Raw genomic sequence first — 17136 nt, forward strand, 5'->3', positions numbered from 1 at the left:
CAGTATTTTCTTCTTGATAGTGAAAAGAGAACCACTTGGTTAGTCATGAACTTGTTCTCATCTGCTTGACTGCATGTGTTGCTAGCTGCTCTGAGATATTTGGCCAGGAATTCAGTTTTGATTAATGAATTCTGTTCTATGGTTGAAGAAAAGATTAACTAATTTGGTAAGAATTATAAGCACAATGTGTTTGGGCTTCTTTGCAGGGAGAGGGGAGTCAGAAGAATTGTTGATAATCATAAATTTTTGCATTAAAATTCTAGTTCATTAAGTAGTCAGCATGGGGGTGTCTGATTGGCTGATTAGATGCAGAGGCAAATCATTTGTTACTTTTTTAGGGAAATTTCCATCAAAGTGGTTCCACCTAGAGAATTTAAATTAATGTATTATTTCAAATCCATGTATATTTATTTCAAATTGAGTTATCCTGTAGAACAAAGGACTTGTTTTTTTCATCCAGCACAGGCACGGCTTCCAGGATGGTGATAGAATTGAAAACAACCCTCTCCAGGTATTAGCTCTCTCCCCCTTTCCCTCTCTGTCTCCCTTCCACCACCCCCCTCCCTCTCTTTCTCTCATTTTCTCTCTCACCTCCCAACCAAAATCCTGCATCCTAAAGTTCCAAGTTTGCCGAAGTCAAAAGAGGCTGTGTTAGCATTATTTACAATCTTGCCTGTTGTGTTTTTCTAGATCTTTTGACTTTAGTTAGTCATTCAGTCCATACGTAGTTCAATGAAGGAGCCTACATTTAACTCAAACTTCGAAAATAAGAAGAGCTAACCAAAGTGGTTCAAGAGCTTCTTGGAAGGGCCTTGGTCACAAACTTGAGCAGTCGCGATGCTAACTTCAAAAGATGGGCTGGGAAACCAGATGTATCCCTTCATTCCTAGCTAAGATTTCTTCAAAAGGGCTGCGAGTCAGGCCACAGCTGACTTTTGAGAGGGTTCAGAACCATTCCATCCCCCAGGGAGGCTCACTTTTTCTTATCTGCATACGCCTGAACTAGGATCTTTTCAGAGGCACACAGGAGCTTCCCACCAAGGTTTTGTTTAGAGAGCTGAAAAAGATCACAATTTGCTAATATCCTGAAGCCTCTGACAACACCCCCCAGGGCCTGAGCCAACACTGCTAGGAAACCACTTAGTACCTCTGCTCCACTTGGAGTCTGGAGGGCAGCTAGTCTACCCAGACCTCACACCCCTGTGTATTTTCAGTCCCTGCCTGATTTTCAAGTCCCTTTGGCCATCTCCCCTCTCCCCTACTCTCAGTCCCACACTTGACTTCTGACTGTCCATTTCTCCCTGCCTTCTTTGGTTGTGGCCTCTGCATTCTCCATTCTGTGATACAAAACCCCTCCACGGTAAGCCTCTTCACAAAATGCTCCTGTCCCCTTCTTTCCTTAACTGAAATCTAACAGTCCCCAAGGCCAGCATTTCTCAGGCAGACCTTTTCAGTGAAGAGAAGGCGTGCTAGTATCTCCTCCTCCCCTCATTGAATCTTTTACACTAAACCATTACTCCTCTACATGTCAAAAGCTGCCCTTTGGGGCTGATATACACTAGCTATTCACCCTGTTAGTGCCTTTTACTCACCTCCAGTTTGGGCACCTGTACCACATATTTCCATTTAACTTACCAACTTCTTAACTTCTGCTATTACCCTGAGTTAAGTATCCATTTAGGTGATCTTTCCGATATGTTTTCCTCACAGTTTCCTTCATTTTTAATTCCCACTCTTCCATTTTCACTCTGCTGGAACTACCCCTCACACATGGCTATGCTATAGTTCTTGAAATCATCCTGAAATACTCCGTTTCTGAAATCTTAAATGCTGATATCCTGCTCACAGACCAAAACGTTTTACCCTTCCAGCTCCCTTCATCTCTTACTCTCACTGTGCCAATTTTGATTTGATACAGGCTTATACCACCTTGACCATTCCATTTTCTGCTAGTCAGTCAGCAGCTTCTTATCAAGCTAGACCTGTTACTTCCTAGAACTTCTGGAGCAGTGCATCTCCCCAGTGGAAACCCAACTCTAGCTCAAGTCAATAATCCATCTCCAATGCCCTAAGAACCAGTTTGCTGCTAGAGAAAAGCATAGCACTGTGTGAAATGGTACCACCTTGGGTTTGTGGTCTGTCTCCTCGTTAGGACCTCATGCTGCTTGACAATCATTCAACAGGATCTTACCAATGCCATGTTCCACAAAACCTAGTTCATGCCTTCTCAACGCTCTCCCAGGCCTGATTTTGTGCCTTTCACATTGCCATACTTTCCCTCTGAAAGGAAAATGAAATGGTTGTAGTGTCCCTATCATTTTCAGGAAAAGATTTTCATATGATGGGGTTGCTCTGAATTGATCTCCCAGGTTTTTATATACTGGCTAACTTAACCCTTCCCATAAGAGAGGACTTTCATCGTCCCTTCCCTGACCAAAATATATCCATGCAAGAAACACACACAGAGAAAAAAAGTATTAAAAAACATTAAATTTAATTAAAATTTTTTTTTTAAATAAGTACCTTCTACACAGTATCTGAGCAGTTAGGAAAGTTTTGTCAGATTCCTGATACCATAATCCTAAGCTTATCCATTTTTCTGAATATATATGTTTAATATATGTTTATATATACATATATAAAACAATGCTTTAAACAAATATTTATTAAACATTTATTATATGCCATTTCCACTAGAAGGTAAGCTCTGTAAGTTCAGGGACCTGCATTTCTTTTATTACTATTTTTTATTCCCAGTCCCTAGGGCTTATAACTGTATACACATCCTAATGTTATTTGAATTTTCAGGGCCTTTCATGAAATATTATAGAAGCAAGTCATATACCTTTTTTTGACATCCTTAGCTATCTCAAGAGGAAAAAAAAATCAAGTAACCATAATTGTAGGTTACTTTCCCTTCCTTTGTGGTCCACATCATCAAGTCAAAAAGTCAGATCTACTGGATAGATAGATCCAATTTTCTAACGCCCTAGTACCACCTGTTGATCAAACCTAGCTCAAATAATGCAATAGACCTTCTTCTAGAAGGCATTGTTCTCTCTGCCAAAAGACTTTGGATCTTTCCTCTTATAACATCCCTTGGCTCCCAGTGAGTCTGAGATTAGCAAGGGTTGTCCAAGACCTTGTAGTTAATAGTCACCAGCAAAATTTTCTTAGGAGGGAAAATTTCCTTTCAACCCTATTCTCTAAGGCAGGGTATTCCAAATGTTATGAATCTCCAAATGTCCCAATGTCCATCATGTAGAGTTTCTGAATGCTTTGAAGTTAGACTTTACCTATGGCTGGGATATAATGAGCTATTTGCTACCAAGGTATATAATCATGGTATTGTTCTCATACAGTACCCCGACAGGACTCAGTTTCTCCACAAAGTTATACATGATGGTATATTTCAGAGCATTACCAGTTCATTTGCGTTAATTAATATGAGGTGCAGAAATGTAAGGGCAACTTTTCCATAGCTGACCTCAGCTTACCTCTGAATCTCTCTTTGATCACTAGTGAAAAAAATTCTTATTTTCGGCCTTCCCTGGTGGCGCAGTGGTTGAGAGTCCGCCTGCCGATGCAGGGGACACGGGTTCGTGCCCCGGTCCGGGAAGATCCCACATGCCGCGGAGCGGCTGGGTCCGTGAGCCATGGCCGCTGAGCCTGCGCGTCCGGAGCCTGTGCTCCGCAACGGAAGAGGCCACAACAGTGGGAGGCCCGCGTACCACAAAAAAAAGAAAAAAATTTTTTCTCATGCACCTTTAAGGTAGTTTATCCAGTCACATCCTGTTTAAAATATTCTCTTTGAGCTAAAAATACATTTATATTCAGGATTTAAACTTATTCAATTCATAGTTTAATCTCCTTAGGATGGCTGTTCTAACCTCTCGAAGGATTTCTTTGTCTTTTCTTCAGCCTACAGGGGACCAGAGGGACTCATCTAATATCATAATGTCATCTTTGGAGGAGGGGGGAGGGGAATGTAGCGAGAGGTCTGATCTTCATTTCTTCTTCCAGATTCTCGTTAGATGGCTGAAATGCCCCCTGCTGCTTGGCTATGGTGGTTAGTTCTTGGCCTCTATCTTTGCTACATTTGCTGCTGCTGCTATAACTATTCTTTCTTGAACTTCTCCCCTGCAAACTAGTCTCTACCTTGGCCTCCAGTCACAGGTCACAAGGACCAAGTCCTTATCTTGAGCCCAACAGCTTGCAGTCCACTGGCCCTCTAGAATTTTATCACCCCCACTAACTTCTGGAGTAACTAGGCTCAGGGCAAGAGGATTATGGAGGCCCACACACCGTAATTCTAAATATTATCGAGCAAATGCACTGTTAAATAAAATATATTCTATATTTTTCCCTTGACAAATATACTTTTATAATGACTTAGGTCATTTGAATTTTAAAATGTTGGACTACTTGTGACTCCAGGCTGAAATGTGTTGACAGGAAAGCAAGCCCCACTTTATAGCCCACTTTCCATTCTCCTCCCACCACTGGCTCCTTTCTCCATGGCCTTTAACACACCTGTGTGGACATCTCAGTCCACATATTTAAGATCCCATCTATACCCCAAAACATCACTCCCCCCGCCACACACAAACACAAATAATCACTTTTTAACCTCCACTCGGCCCTACAGGTGCACACACTGGTGGTACAGCTTACCCTCCAGGGACTAGACACAGGAAGAGACACGCAAAGCCTGGCTGAAGGCTGAGGACAACCTTAGCAGAATTTCCAGGATCCCGAGGGTCCAGAGTATGGCCTAGACTGGTAGGAGTGGAATGAGCTCTTAGTTGGCAAGTCCCTTTGGTCCCAAGGATGTCTAGTCTTGTAGAATAAGACTTGGTCAGAGAAAGGTCAATGTGAACCCCTTGAAAGTATGAGGCCCAGAGCAGGGGTCTAAGGGCAGTACTGTCTCCGTGCTTCAAGAGACCCTCAGGGGTCAGAGATTATTTTAAGGCCCTGCTGTCTGCCTCACACACCATTTCTACTCTGCTGGGGGTGCCGGGGCTGATGAGAGGCACTCAAAGTCATCAGTGGAAAATGGGACATATCCTCCTTTAGTGCTGGGATTCCCAAGCTGCCTAATGGCCTTCACCTGCTCCCATGGGTTCCAAACCTCCGTCATGAGCCAGAGAATCTGCACCAGAATGACATCCTGACTAGCAGTAAATTTTAGTATTTACTGACCTAATTCAAAGAAAATGCATATTTTGAGGTATAGCGAGAACCAACTTTCGCGCTCTGTCCTTACTCTGAAGTTTTTGTCTGTACACCACACAGCTAATAATTGGATGCTAGGTTGGAATTCTATGGTTTGGGCATCTCTTATCTATATTGACAGTAGATATCAGATTATGATACAGTGATACCTCACGCTTACTGGTTACATCCTGGCCTTGTATTATTATCTAGGTGTTACCTTTAAGAGGTCAGGTCTAGAATCTGATGAAGCCGTCTCCTTGTCTATTGCCTATTTTATTACTGTGTTCTATTACTATGTCACATCTACCACAGGCCAAAAAAAGAAAAGAGAAAGAATGGAAAAGTAAAAACAACTCCATATGCATTACGAGTCTAAACAGAAAGAGAAGAATTATGTTTGTGTGGTCCAAATATTCTGAGCTCAACGAAAAAGAGCTATGGGAATAAAAAGAAAAAAGAAGAATGGGAGGGGGAGAGAGAGGAGTTTCCATATGGTGTGTGAGAAGAGGAGGGGAATTAAGGATTGAGAAGAAAGAAGAGCCTGGCAGCTTAATAACCTTTTCCAGCAACGGATTTATAGAAGTTAGCGGTGCTTCAAGAAAATAAAGTAGTGTGCCTGATGCCTTTTGAAACAGGAGTCTGTTCTCAGCTTTTCATCTTCTGTGCCTCCGTTATATGTAAATTGGTTTCATGGCATATTAGAACTGTGAAGATGATTTAATATGCCAAACTGTGTTATGGATCATTTGTGCAGTTTAAACAGCAGTCACTGAATTGAAACTCAAAACTTTCCTTGCCAAAACACAGGGAACTTTAGGATTAACTCGAATGTAGCACCCCTGTCTGCATAGAGTCACGGCTTTTCTCCATTTATTCCAGGTTCGTATCACAAACATTCAGTGTCTTTTTTGGTTTTTAATTGCAAAATTGTGAACGAGACTGGAGTATAAGAATTTTCTTCACGCAGTATTGTCAGTGTAGTCCCGAGGTTTCTTACTCTGTCATTTTTGCCTGGTCCTCAGAAACTGAAGTTAAGATGAAATACAGCACCTAACTACATTAACCTTTTTAGGAGCAACCTGACAGAAAACAATTATTCCTAGAGAGCAGGCCCATCAGACTAAGAAAGTGCCTCTGATTTCTCTGTGTTATCAGCCACACACATTTACTGAGTGCCCACAACTGAGGAATAAACAACTCATCATCATCACCAACATCACCACCATCATCATCATCGCCATAACCATCATCATCATAATCATCACCATCATCATCATCATTATCATCATCATACCATCATCATCACTGTGATTATTTTTAAATTAATTTTCTTTTTAGAAATAACTGTTTTTAGTTACAGAGAAATAACCACACTTTGCCCACCCTTCCCTACAGATGTTTTTGTAAACAGAAGGTGCAACCCCTTTCTGTGGCACTAGCTCAAGTTCTCTATCAAAGGCTGGATCAGTTATAGGAGGGGGAGTTCAAGACAGGAAGTGTTAGACTGTTTCTTTTTCCTCCTTTTCTTACTTACTATACTCCCATAAAGATAAGCTGAAAAATCCCATGCAAATGATTGCAAAAAAAAAAAAAAGATTTTGGAATAAACTAAGCTTATTTCATGAGGTGAATTCTCCCATGTCTCTGCTAAACTTGTAATATCATTTGTACATACTCACTCATTACTGTCCCAGTAATTCTAGGATCTTTTATTATACTTCATGGTTTTCCTCTAGGCCCTGAACCCTGACTTTGAACTATCATGCTTACATGAATGAGAGAACCACAGCGATGGGACAGATTTGGGCAATGTATGGGCTGGAACCACAAAGGACTGTTTCTTCTACACCTTCATCTCACTGTACTCACTGGCTACATAGTTCGAGAAGCAGCCAGTAGCTAGTACCAAACATAGACCGTATGAAGACATGACCTCAGCCTGGAGGAAGACGATGACTTTGGCTGGATAGCTGTGAGGTCAATTCAGAGTTTCTCAGGCACAGAAAGTCAGGTCCCAAAGTTGTGCCCATCTCTATGGTCATTAGCTCATTAGCTGCTCAGACACTAATAGTGGCAACAATTTTGTCCTAGTGATTTTTCTTGTTTCTTCTGGAGCCATTCTGAATCTTGAAATCGTACCAGCCAGAATATGAAAATTACACATGCAGTCACTCAGGGTGGGGACAGAGGTTGGAAGGGCTTTATCAGCATGGCGCAATGGAACTTTCGGTGCTGATGGACACGTTCTCTACCTGTGTTCTCCAGTACGGTAGCTGATAGTCACATCTGGCTAATGAGCACTTGAAATGTACTAATGGGATCGAAGAACTAAATTTGAAAAGTCATTTAATTAATTTAAATTTACATCACTACATGTGGCTTGTGGCTACTGTATTGGAGAGTCTAGTTCTAGACATCCTCTTTCCTCTTTTTAAATGTTTATTCACCTTTTCACAAATGTCATCTTGCCTTGAACCGTTATAGCTCACTAAATTCTTTCAATGAACAAAACACAGTTAATGCTCCCAAATTTATTTTGGAAATACCTCCACTAGGGCACTTCTGCCATATTTTAGCTGCTAGTTAATGAATGAACCATATAAATTGGTTGTATAAAGCTGTTGATAGCTATTGCAAATGGATTCCCACCTGTTTAAATCATATGTCTAGTCTTATTCTGACCGCATCTTCTGACCGCATCTAAATTCCAAGTTCTGAGTATACTCAGCAGGTCACTTCATTCTGAGTGTGGCCTTCGTTACCCAATCTTCTGCCCTGTGCTAAAAGATTAGTTCACTTCATTCTCATTAGTACTGATAGGAGTTACTTGTGGAAATCCTCCAAGCACCAATGAGAGACAAAGCCTCCCTGCCTCTCTGGCTTTTAGCTATTCTGTATTGTTAAGGAACCCCTCGTGCAATGTGTCACATCCGACATACTGAAGGAAGTTGTGGGTTCAGGGGGGTAAAGCCAGTCAAATTCTTTGCCCTAAAATTGGGGTAGTCTCTTTGTTCCTTGACTTGACATTTGTACCTGGTATTATCCCTCTAAAAAAGCTTTAATGTTTTCTTGTTCTGAGGCTGCACAGAGTTTCTTCAGCTTTCAGTTAAATGTTAGGCAAAGTGTTGTCATAGCCACTGTCATAAGTATCAATACATAATATTAAGCAAATGTCCTTTTTGGTTGTGGTGGCAAATCCTGTCAACATCAACTGAAATTTAAAAATTAGGAAGCGAGGGAATCAAATAATAAACATAAGTGTTATAGACCTTTCTCTGTGTGATAGATGCAATTCTTGTTGACCTGATACTTTCATGTTCTAAATGAGTCAAGAATCTGTTCCAGACATCTCTGCTGTCAAACCCTGAGTTACGCAATGCCAAATCAGCACCTTGGAGTGAAGGAGGTCGATCTTTAGAAGCATTCAAATTGTTAGTCCAATAATGGATTAAAAAATATAACAAAAACATGAAAGAATTACATTCACATTCTCTGAAGGATGGGTTTCTGCCTTGTTCCAGGCCTAGAGCAAAGAATAAAGAAAGAAGTAGATGGTTCCCTCTCCCTTTTCAAAGCAGGTCAGCCACATAACTTTCTGCTTTAACTCTTCATCCTCTTGTTCATCTCAGAAGCCTGATGACTCTCTAACTTCCAAGTTTTCTTTCAGACAGAACTCCTTTCCCCATATCCTTTCTGGGATCAAAACACACTTGCCAAACCTTCAGCATTTCATTCCCCCTAATCCTTTTCTACTATGTTCTTGATCCTTTTCTGGTCAGACTAGAATGAAATCAACTCCTGGCAATTTCTGTAGTTGTGTTTTGAAACCATTCCTTTGCCTGATTAAATTATTTTTCCAGATGGTAAATATTATTCCAATGGTCCTATGGGCAGAAGAAATTACAGACCCATTCATTTAAAATATTAATTCTGTGGACAAACTTTTCATGTTGTTTTGTCAGGCACTGAGTCATTCTTCTCAGTGGATGTTGACCTTTAGGAGAGATCGTGTTGACAGTGAAGGGCAAGAGGTGAGAAGATGGAGGGGTCAAATGTGGCTCTCCCCTACCTTGGTCATCGGGTTAAGGCAGAGTGAAGTAGCTAGTTTCCTTCTAAATTCTCCTTCCTTACCCAAAGAAACTTCCCTTTTCTCCACTTAGTAGCCATTGTCTACAAATATAGAATTGACTTACCCCCTTAATCCATTTGGGCTGCTGGAACAGAATATCATAGACTGGATAGCTTACAAAGAACAGAAATTTACTTCTCACCGTCCTGGAGGGTGAAAATCTAAGATCAAGGTGCCGTCAGATTTGGTGTCTGGTGAGAAATCCTAGCTCCCACTAGAAATCCTCCTTCTTAGTTCTAGATCGTCATTTTCTCACTGTATCCTCACATGGCAGAAGGAACAAGGGAACTCTCTGGGGTGTCTTTTCTATGGACACTAGTTTTATTCATGAGGGCTCTGCCCTCATGCCCTAATCATCTCCCAAAATCCCCACCTCCTAATACCATCACATAGGGGATAAAATTTCAACTTATGAAATTTGGGGGACATATTCAGTCTATAGCATTCACTTTACCGGGTAGTATTGGGGTCCTGTGAGATTTCTCCCACTTATCACCAACAGGTCATGATTAGCTCTTCCTGCTTACCTTACTCAGCTCTACCTGCCTTAGGAGGTGGGTAGATATTACCCCATTTATCAGCTGGAAAAAATATTGAGCGTAAGGGACTAACCAATCTTTGATCACCAGGCATAACGCAAATGCTACCCTCTTGGAGCAAGCACTCCTCAGTGAATTCCATGATGTCAAAGAGGTCAGTTCACAAACTAACCTGTGAAGATTCTCTAAAGAAGAGAGCTAGAGGGCATTTGTCTGTTCCAATAGTACCCAAACATTTTACCTATATCTTTGGGAGAATCACACCTTCTGTAGTGAATTTCTTCATTCCCAGGGTTTTTCTTCTCTCCTCTGAGAACATCAGGCCACAAAAGGGAAAGCGTTGCATCATGGTAGAATTGTGGGAGAGAGGTTTTAGGGCAAGCAGGCTTACAGAATCTCACAAGCCATTGTGTATAGGTAGTAAGGCATTCATTTCACCTACACATAGGGTTGCCCTCATCCAAACAGAGATTACTATATCAAAATTGGGGGGCAATAAAAATTGAATAAATCATGTCAATGCAGGCCTCAGGCCTAAGTTATTCAGCTTACTAAGTCAGTTCCATCTGGCTTAATTTTGCCTTTAGAAGGTAGTGGACAGTGAAGAGACAAGTCTGAGAGCTTTTCTCATACTATCTACATACGTTGCTCCTTGGAGTTCTTCCAAATATTCCATAAGTTTGGGGCTCATAGACCCCAAAATGAGTCCAGCAGAATAAGCATGATCGCAGCACATCATACTGTCAGCACCTTCTCTTTCTCATTAGGTTATCCCATGCCTCTCTGAGTACACACCAGAATATCCCTGGCTTTTCTCTGCTCCTACCTCATTACTTACAAATGGCCAATCTAATTTGCTGTCTCCCAAACACCATGCATTCCTTAGCTATCTCACTGTGTCTGATTAATTTATCTTCATCTTTCCCTAGATTTTATTCATTTGCATTTCCCCTAAAGTTATTTAATTATGTTATCTCCCTATTTAGAGCCTCTTTGTAATGAGGGAAACAGGAAGATGCAGAAGATAACAATGGTTTAGTGATATTATTTGGAGCCTAAGTTTTATTCCGTTACTGAATCCCTAGATAACCTCTGAAAAGTCAGTGAGGCTCTTTCAGCCAAAATTTCTTCACCTTGAAAAAATGGGAAAAGAACAATGTACCCCTTGAGGTGACCACAGGGAATAATTAACAAAGTGAAATTAATAAAGTGAAAGTGATGTACAAATCAGCATTTTTGAGGATCACAGGAATATGTTTCCTTTCTTGCAAATTAATTGCAGTATGTCTTATTTTGGAACCTGACCATTTCTATAGGTGGGATGGGAGAAAGCTTTGAATTTGCTGAGTTTGCTTCTTCTTCAATTCTCCGTGTCAATAATGGCCATAAGGAAAGTGATGTTAGCACCTTGTACAAAAGTGTGTTTTTTGTGATTTGTTTCTGCTTTCCTGTGCCTTTGTCCTTCAATTTATGTCTTAATTATAGTCAGAGCTGATTTTATGATTGGAGTATGCTCGAGAAGTTTCTACTCCTGCCACGAGGTATCTTCCTGATTTAGATATGACAATGACTTAAATCCTCACCAGTAGAAACTTTTTCCTTTAAGTCTCAAAGGCCTTTGGTTCTTTAGTAATTCCCAAACTCAATGATAATACATAAAATAGTATCTTTCATATATACGGACAAACACAGACACATCCTTTCACATAACTATTACCTTCCTTACATATGTATAAGTACACACACATGCATATATTAGACAGATAATATTTTATGCATTACTTGTGAGTCACTAATACACACCAAGGCTAGAGAAGCTGAGGAATTAAAAAGAAGGAAAGAGGTCAATAAATAGCTTGCCATGGATTCACTCTTTTAGTTTTGCCATGTATTCACATTATATAGTTTTGCCATGTATTCACTCTTTTCTTAAAAACTATGTTTTAATTTAGAATAGATTTAGAGTTCCAGAAAAACTATGAAGATAGTACAGAGTGTTCCTGCATTCTCAATTTCTCCTAACATTTTACGTTAGTATACTTTTTACAATTAATAAACAAATAATGATACATTATTATTAACTAAGCCCACAGCTAACATCATAATGGTGAAAAGCTAAGAGCTTTTCGTCTAAGATCAGGAATAAGATAAGTGTACATACTCTCAGCACTTTTATATAATATAGTACTAGCAGTCCCAGCCAGAGAAATCAGGCAAGAAAAAGAAATAAAATATACCCAAATCAGAAAAGAAGAAGTAAAATTGTCTCTATTTGCAGATGATATATTTTATATAGAAAAATCCAAAGACTCCACCAAAAAACTGTTTGAACTAATAAACTAATTCAATAAAGTTGCAGGATATAAAATCAATACACAGAAATCAGTTGGGTTTCTATATCCTAAAAACAAATTATTAGAAAGAGAAATCAAGAAAAGATTTCATTTACAAATGCATCAAAAAGAATAAAATACTAAGGAATAAATTTAGCCAAGGAGGTGAAAGATCTGCATGCTGAAAACTATAAGTCACTGATGAAAGAAACTGAAGACACAAATGAATAGAAAGGTATTCTGTGCTCATTGATTGAAAGAATTAATATTGTTAAACTGTCCATATTACCCAAAACTATCTATAGATTCAATGCAATCCCTATCAAAATTCCAATGGCATTTCTCACAGAAATGGAAAAAAAAATCTTAAAATTTGTGTGGGAACACAAATGTCCCTCAATAGCAAAAGCAATGTTGAAGAAGAAAAAAAAAGCTGGAACATCACACTTCTGGCTTTAAACTATGTTACAAAGCTATAGTAATCAAAACTGTATTGTATTGGCATAAAAACAGACACATAGATCAATGAAACAGAATAGAGAGCCCAGAAATAAGCCTATATCTATAGGGTCAATTAACCTACTACAAAGGAGTTAAGAATATACAATGAGGAAAGGATAGTATCTTCAAAAAATGCTACTGGGAAAACTGGACAGCACATACAAAAGAAAGAAACTAGGCCCCTATCTTACAACATACAATAAAATCAATTCAAAATGGAATAAAGACAAATGAAATTAGAACACTACCTAACACCACACACAAAAATAAACTCAAAATGGATTAAAGACACAAATGTAAGACAAGACATTATAAAAATCTTAGAGGGAAACATAGGAAAAACACTCTTTGATATAAACCACAGCAAGATTTTTTTTGACCCACCTCCTAGAGCAATGGAAATAAAAACAAAAATAAACAAATGGAACCTAATTAAACTTAAAAGCTTTTGTACAGCAAAGGAAACCATAAACAAGAAAAAAAGACAACCCTCAGAATGGGAGAAAATATTTGCAAACGAAGCAACAGACAAAGGATTAATCTCCAAAATATACAAAGAGCTCATGGAGCTCAATATCAATAAAACTAACAACCCAATTAAAAAATGGGCAGAAGATCTAAATAGACATTTCACCAAAGAAGACATACAGATGGCTAAGAGGCACATGAAAAGATGCTCAACATCACTAATTATTAGAGAAATGCAAATCAAAACTACAATGAGGTATCACCTCACACTGGTTAGAATGGGCATCATCAGGAAATCTACAAACAATAAATGCTGGAGAGGGTGTGAAGAAAAGGGACTCCTCTTGCACTGTTGGTGGGAATGTAAATTGATACAGCCACTGTGTAGAACAGTGTGGAAGTTCCTTAAAAAACTAAAAATAGAATTACCATATGACCCAGCAATCCCACTACTGGGCATATACCCTGAGGAAAACCATAATTCAAAAGGACACAGGTACCCCAATGTTCATTGCAACACTATTTACAATGGCCAGGATATGGAAACAACCTAAATGTCCACTGACAGATGAATGGATAAAGAAGATGTGGTACATATATAAGTGGAATATTACTCAGCCATAGAAAGGAACAAAATTGGGTCATTTGTAGAGATGTGGATGGCCCTAGAGTCTGTCATACAGAAGCCAGAAAGAGAAAAACAATATCATATATTAATGCATATATGTGGAATCTAGAAAAATGGTACAGATGAACCTATTTGCAGGGCAGGAATAGAGACGTAGATGTAGAGAATGGACATGTGGACATGGGGGTAAGGGGAAAGTGGGAAGAATTGGGAGATTAGGATTGACATATATACACTACCATGTGTAACATAGATAGCTACTGGGAACGTGCTATGAAGCACAGGAAGCTCAGATCGGTGCTCTGTGATGTCCTAGATGAGTGGGATGTGGGATGTTGGGGGAGGGAGGTCCAAGAGGGAGGGGGTATAGGTTTACTTATAGCTGATTCACTTCATTGTACAGCAGAAACTAACCTGACATTGTAAAGCAATTATACTCCAATTAAAAAAAAAAATGGAATAAAGACGAAGGTAAGACCTGAAGCCATAAAACTCGTAGAAGAAAACATAAGGGGTAAGCTCCTTGACATCAGTCTTGGCAATGATATTTTAGATTTGACATCAAAAGCAAAGGCAGGGGTTTCCCTAGTGGCGCAGTGGTTGAGAGTCCGCCTGCCGATGCAGGGGACACGGTTCGTGCCTCGGTCCGGGAAAATCCCACATGCCACGGAGCGGCTGGGCCCGTGAGCCATGGCCGCTGAGCCTGCGCGTCTGGATCCTGTGCTCTGCAACGGGAGAGGCCACAACAGTGAGAGGCCCGCGTACCGCAAAAAAAAAAAAAAAGCAAAGGCAACAAAAGCAAAAATAAACAAATGAGACTACATCAGACTAAAAATTTCTGCAGAGCAAAGGAATCCATCAACAAAATGAAAAGGCAAACTATGGAATGAGAGAAAATATTTGCAAATCATATATCTGATAAGAGTTTAACATCCAAAATATATAAAGAACTCATAGAACTCAATAGCAAAAATCAAACCACCAGATTAAAAAAATGGACAGAGGACCAAACACACAGTTTGCCAAAGAGGACATACAGATGGCCAACAGGTATATGAAAAGGTGCTCAACATTACTAATCATCAGGGAAATGCAAATCAAAACCACAGTGGCATATCATCACTCACCTGTTAGATTAGCTATCATCAAGAAGACAAGAAGTAGTAAGTGTTGGCAAGGTGATGGAGAAAAGAAAACCTGTACACTGTTGAAGGGAATGTAAATCGGTTCAGCCATTATGGAAAACAGTATGGAGGTTCCTCAGAAAATTAAATATTGAATTATCATTGATCCAGCAATTACCCTCCTGGGTATATATCCAAAGGAAACAAAAGCTGGGTATCAAAGAAATATGTGTACTCCCATGTTTACTGCAGCATTTATTCACAATAGCCAAGATATGGAAACAAACTGAGTATCTGTCAACAGATGAATGGGAGACTAAAAATGCTGTGGTCGAAGGCAGGGAATGTAAGAAGCACGTTTGCAGGAGTGGATGGAGGTGACTCTGAGTTGTCCAGGTGGACACATTGAATGAGCAGGTGGAAATACAAATCAGTATCTGAAGAGAGAGATCTTGGTTAGAGATCTAGGTTATGGTGTGCCCTCAAAGTACAGGTGATAGCTGCAATCACAGCAGGGTATAAGAGCACATCTAAAGCAATGGGAAAAGTACATAGTCTTTCTTGCAGGTGGGTACAGAGAAAAGGAGCCAATAAACGATGATATTAAAAATGCATCTTATGGGCTTCCCTGGTGGTGCAGTGATTGAGAGTCCACCTGCCGACATAGGGGACAGGGGTTTGTGCCCCAGTCTGGGAAGATCCCACATGCCGCGGAGTGGCTGGGCCCGTGAGCCATGGCCGCTGAGCCTGCACGTCCGGAGACTGAGCTCCGCAATGGGAGAGGCCACAACAGTGAGAGGCCCGCGTACCACAAAAAGAAAAAAAAAAAAAAAATGCATCTTGTTCAACCCTTTCCATCATAATATGCTAAAGGCATTAGGAGTTCATATGTGGAGCTTCCACATTTGTTTCCTCTACTTCTTCATCAGTCACTTAGTACCTCACTTTTTGGTTTCTGACATCCATGTGTCTGTGTCTTTAAGCATCTACTGTCACCCAGAGACTCCTTTTCATCTTGCCATTCAGAATACAACAAAGCCCTTTTTCCCTTTCTTCCATTCTGATCATTTATTTTCTCTCCTTGGCTGGTTTTATTTTTTTCCAACCTTTACACGGATTTGGGGTGGAGAAGTGGGTTCAAACCCATGTTTCGTTCTTTATAGGCTCTGTGGCTTTGGACAAGTATCTTCACCTCCCTGAGTTTCAGTACAGTTATCTGTAAAATGGAAATAATATCTACCACCTGGTGTGGTTGCGTGGCTTAAAAGCTTTCACATCAGTCAAGCATCTATTCTTTTTTTTTTTTAATATTTATTTATTTATTTGGCTGTGCTGGGCCTTAGTTGCGGCACGCAGGATCTTTAGTTGCAGCCTGTGAGATCTAGTTCCCTGACCAGGGATCGAACCCGGGCCTCCTGCATTTTTGTTCCTGGTTCAGAGCAGGCACTCAGTAAATAAGAACTCAGTTCTAACTCTAACTCAGGGCTCTTTCTGATCCCTTAGTGTTTTGTTTGTATCTCTCTGTCATGGCTGGCTGGGTAAATTGTTGCTGTTTTCTTCCCACAAGCTCTTTGAGGGCTAGGAATGGAATGTATCTGAATTTATATTTATGCTTTTTTTTTTTTTTTGGTGGTACGCGGGCCTCTCACTGTTGTGGCCTCTCCCGTTGCAGAGCACAGGCTCCGGACGCGCAGGCCCAGTGGCCATGGCTCACGGGCCCAGCTGCTCCGTGGCATGTGGGATCTTCCCGGACCGGGGCATGAACCCGTGTCCCCTGCATTGGCAGGTGGACTCTCAACCACTGCACCACCAGGGAAGCCCTATTTATGCCTTTTTCTTCAGGTTCAGTGGGGCACAATAAATAGCTGTGAAAATATGAATATATGTAAACATCTACAAATAAATCTCAATAAGCTTTGACGGATACCTGCTAAAGGAATGAAACCTGCTGATGATTTTTTCAATTCTATTCTAATATAAAGAAAATATGGGAAAAGGAAATCTTAGCCTGATTTTATGAATCCCAAGCAAGTGATCTCCTAAACTCTAAGGCTTAGGGGCGCTAGTGTATCACTGTGGCCTGTGCTCCTTCCTGAGGTAAAATGTCAATCCATGCTCTCACAGGAAGGAGCAACACCCTAACGACCCACTGAGTAACTAGCCTACAGTCCTGCCTCCTTGGCACTCAGGGCCGGGA

This window comes from Aethalodelphis obliquidens, unplaced genomic scaffold (genome assembly GCF_003676395.1).
Source record: "Aethalodelphis obliquidens isolate GAN/ISIS:26980383/991018 unplaced genomic scaffold, ASM367639v1 scaffold1, whole genome shotgun sequence".
Lineage (NCBI taxonomy): Eukaryota > Metazoa > Chordata > Mammalia > Artiodactyla > Delphinidae > Aethalodelphis > Aethalodelphis obliquidens.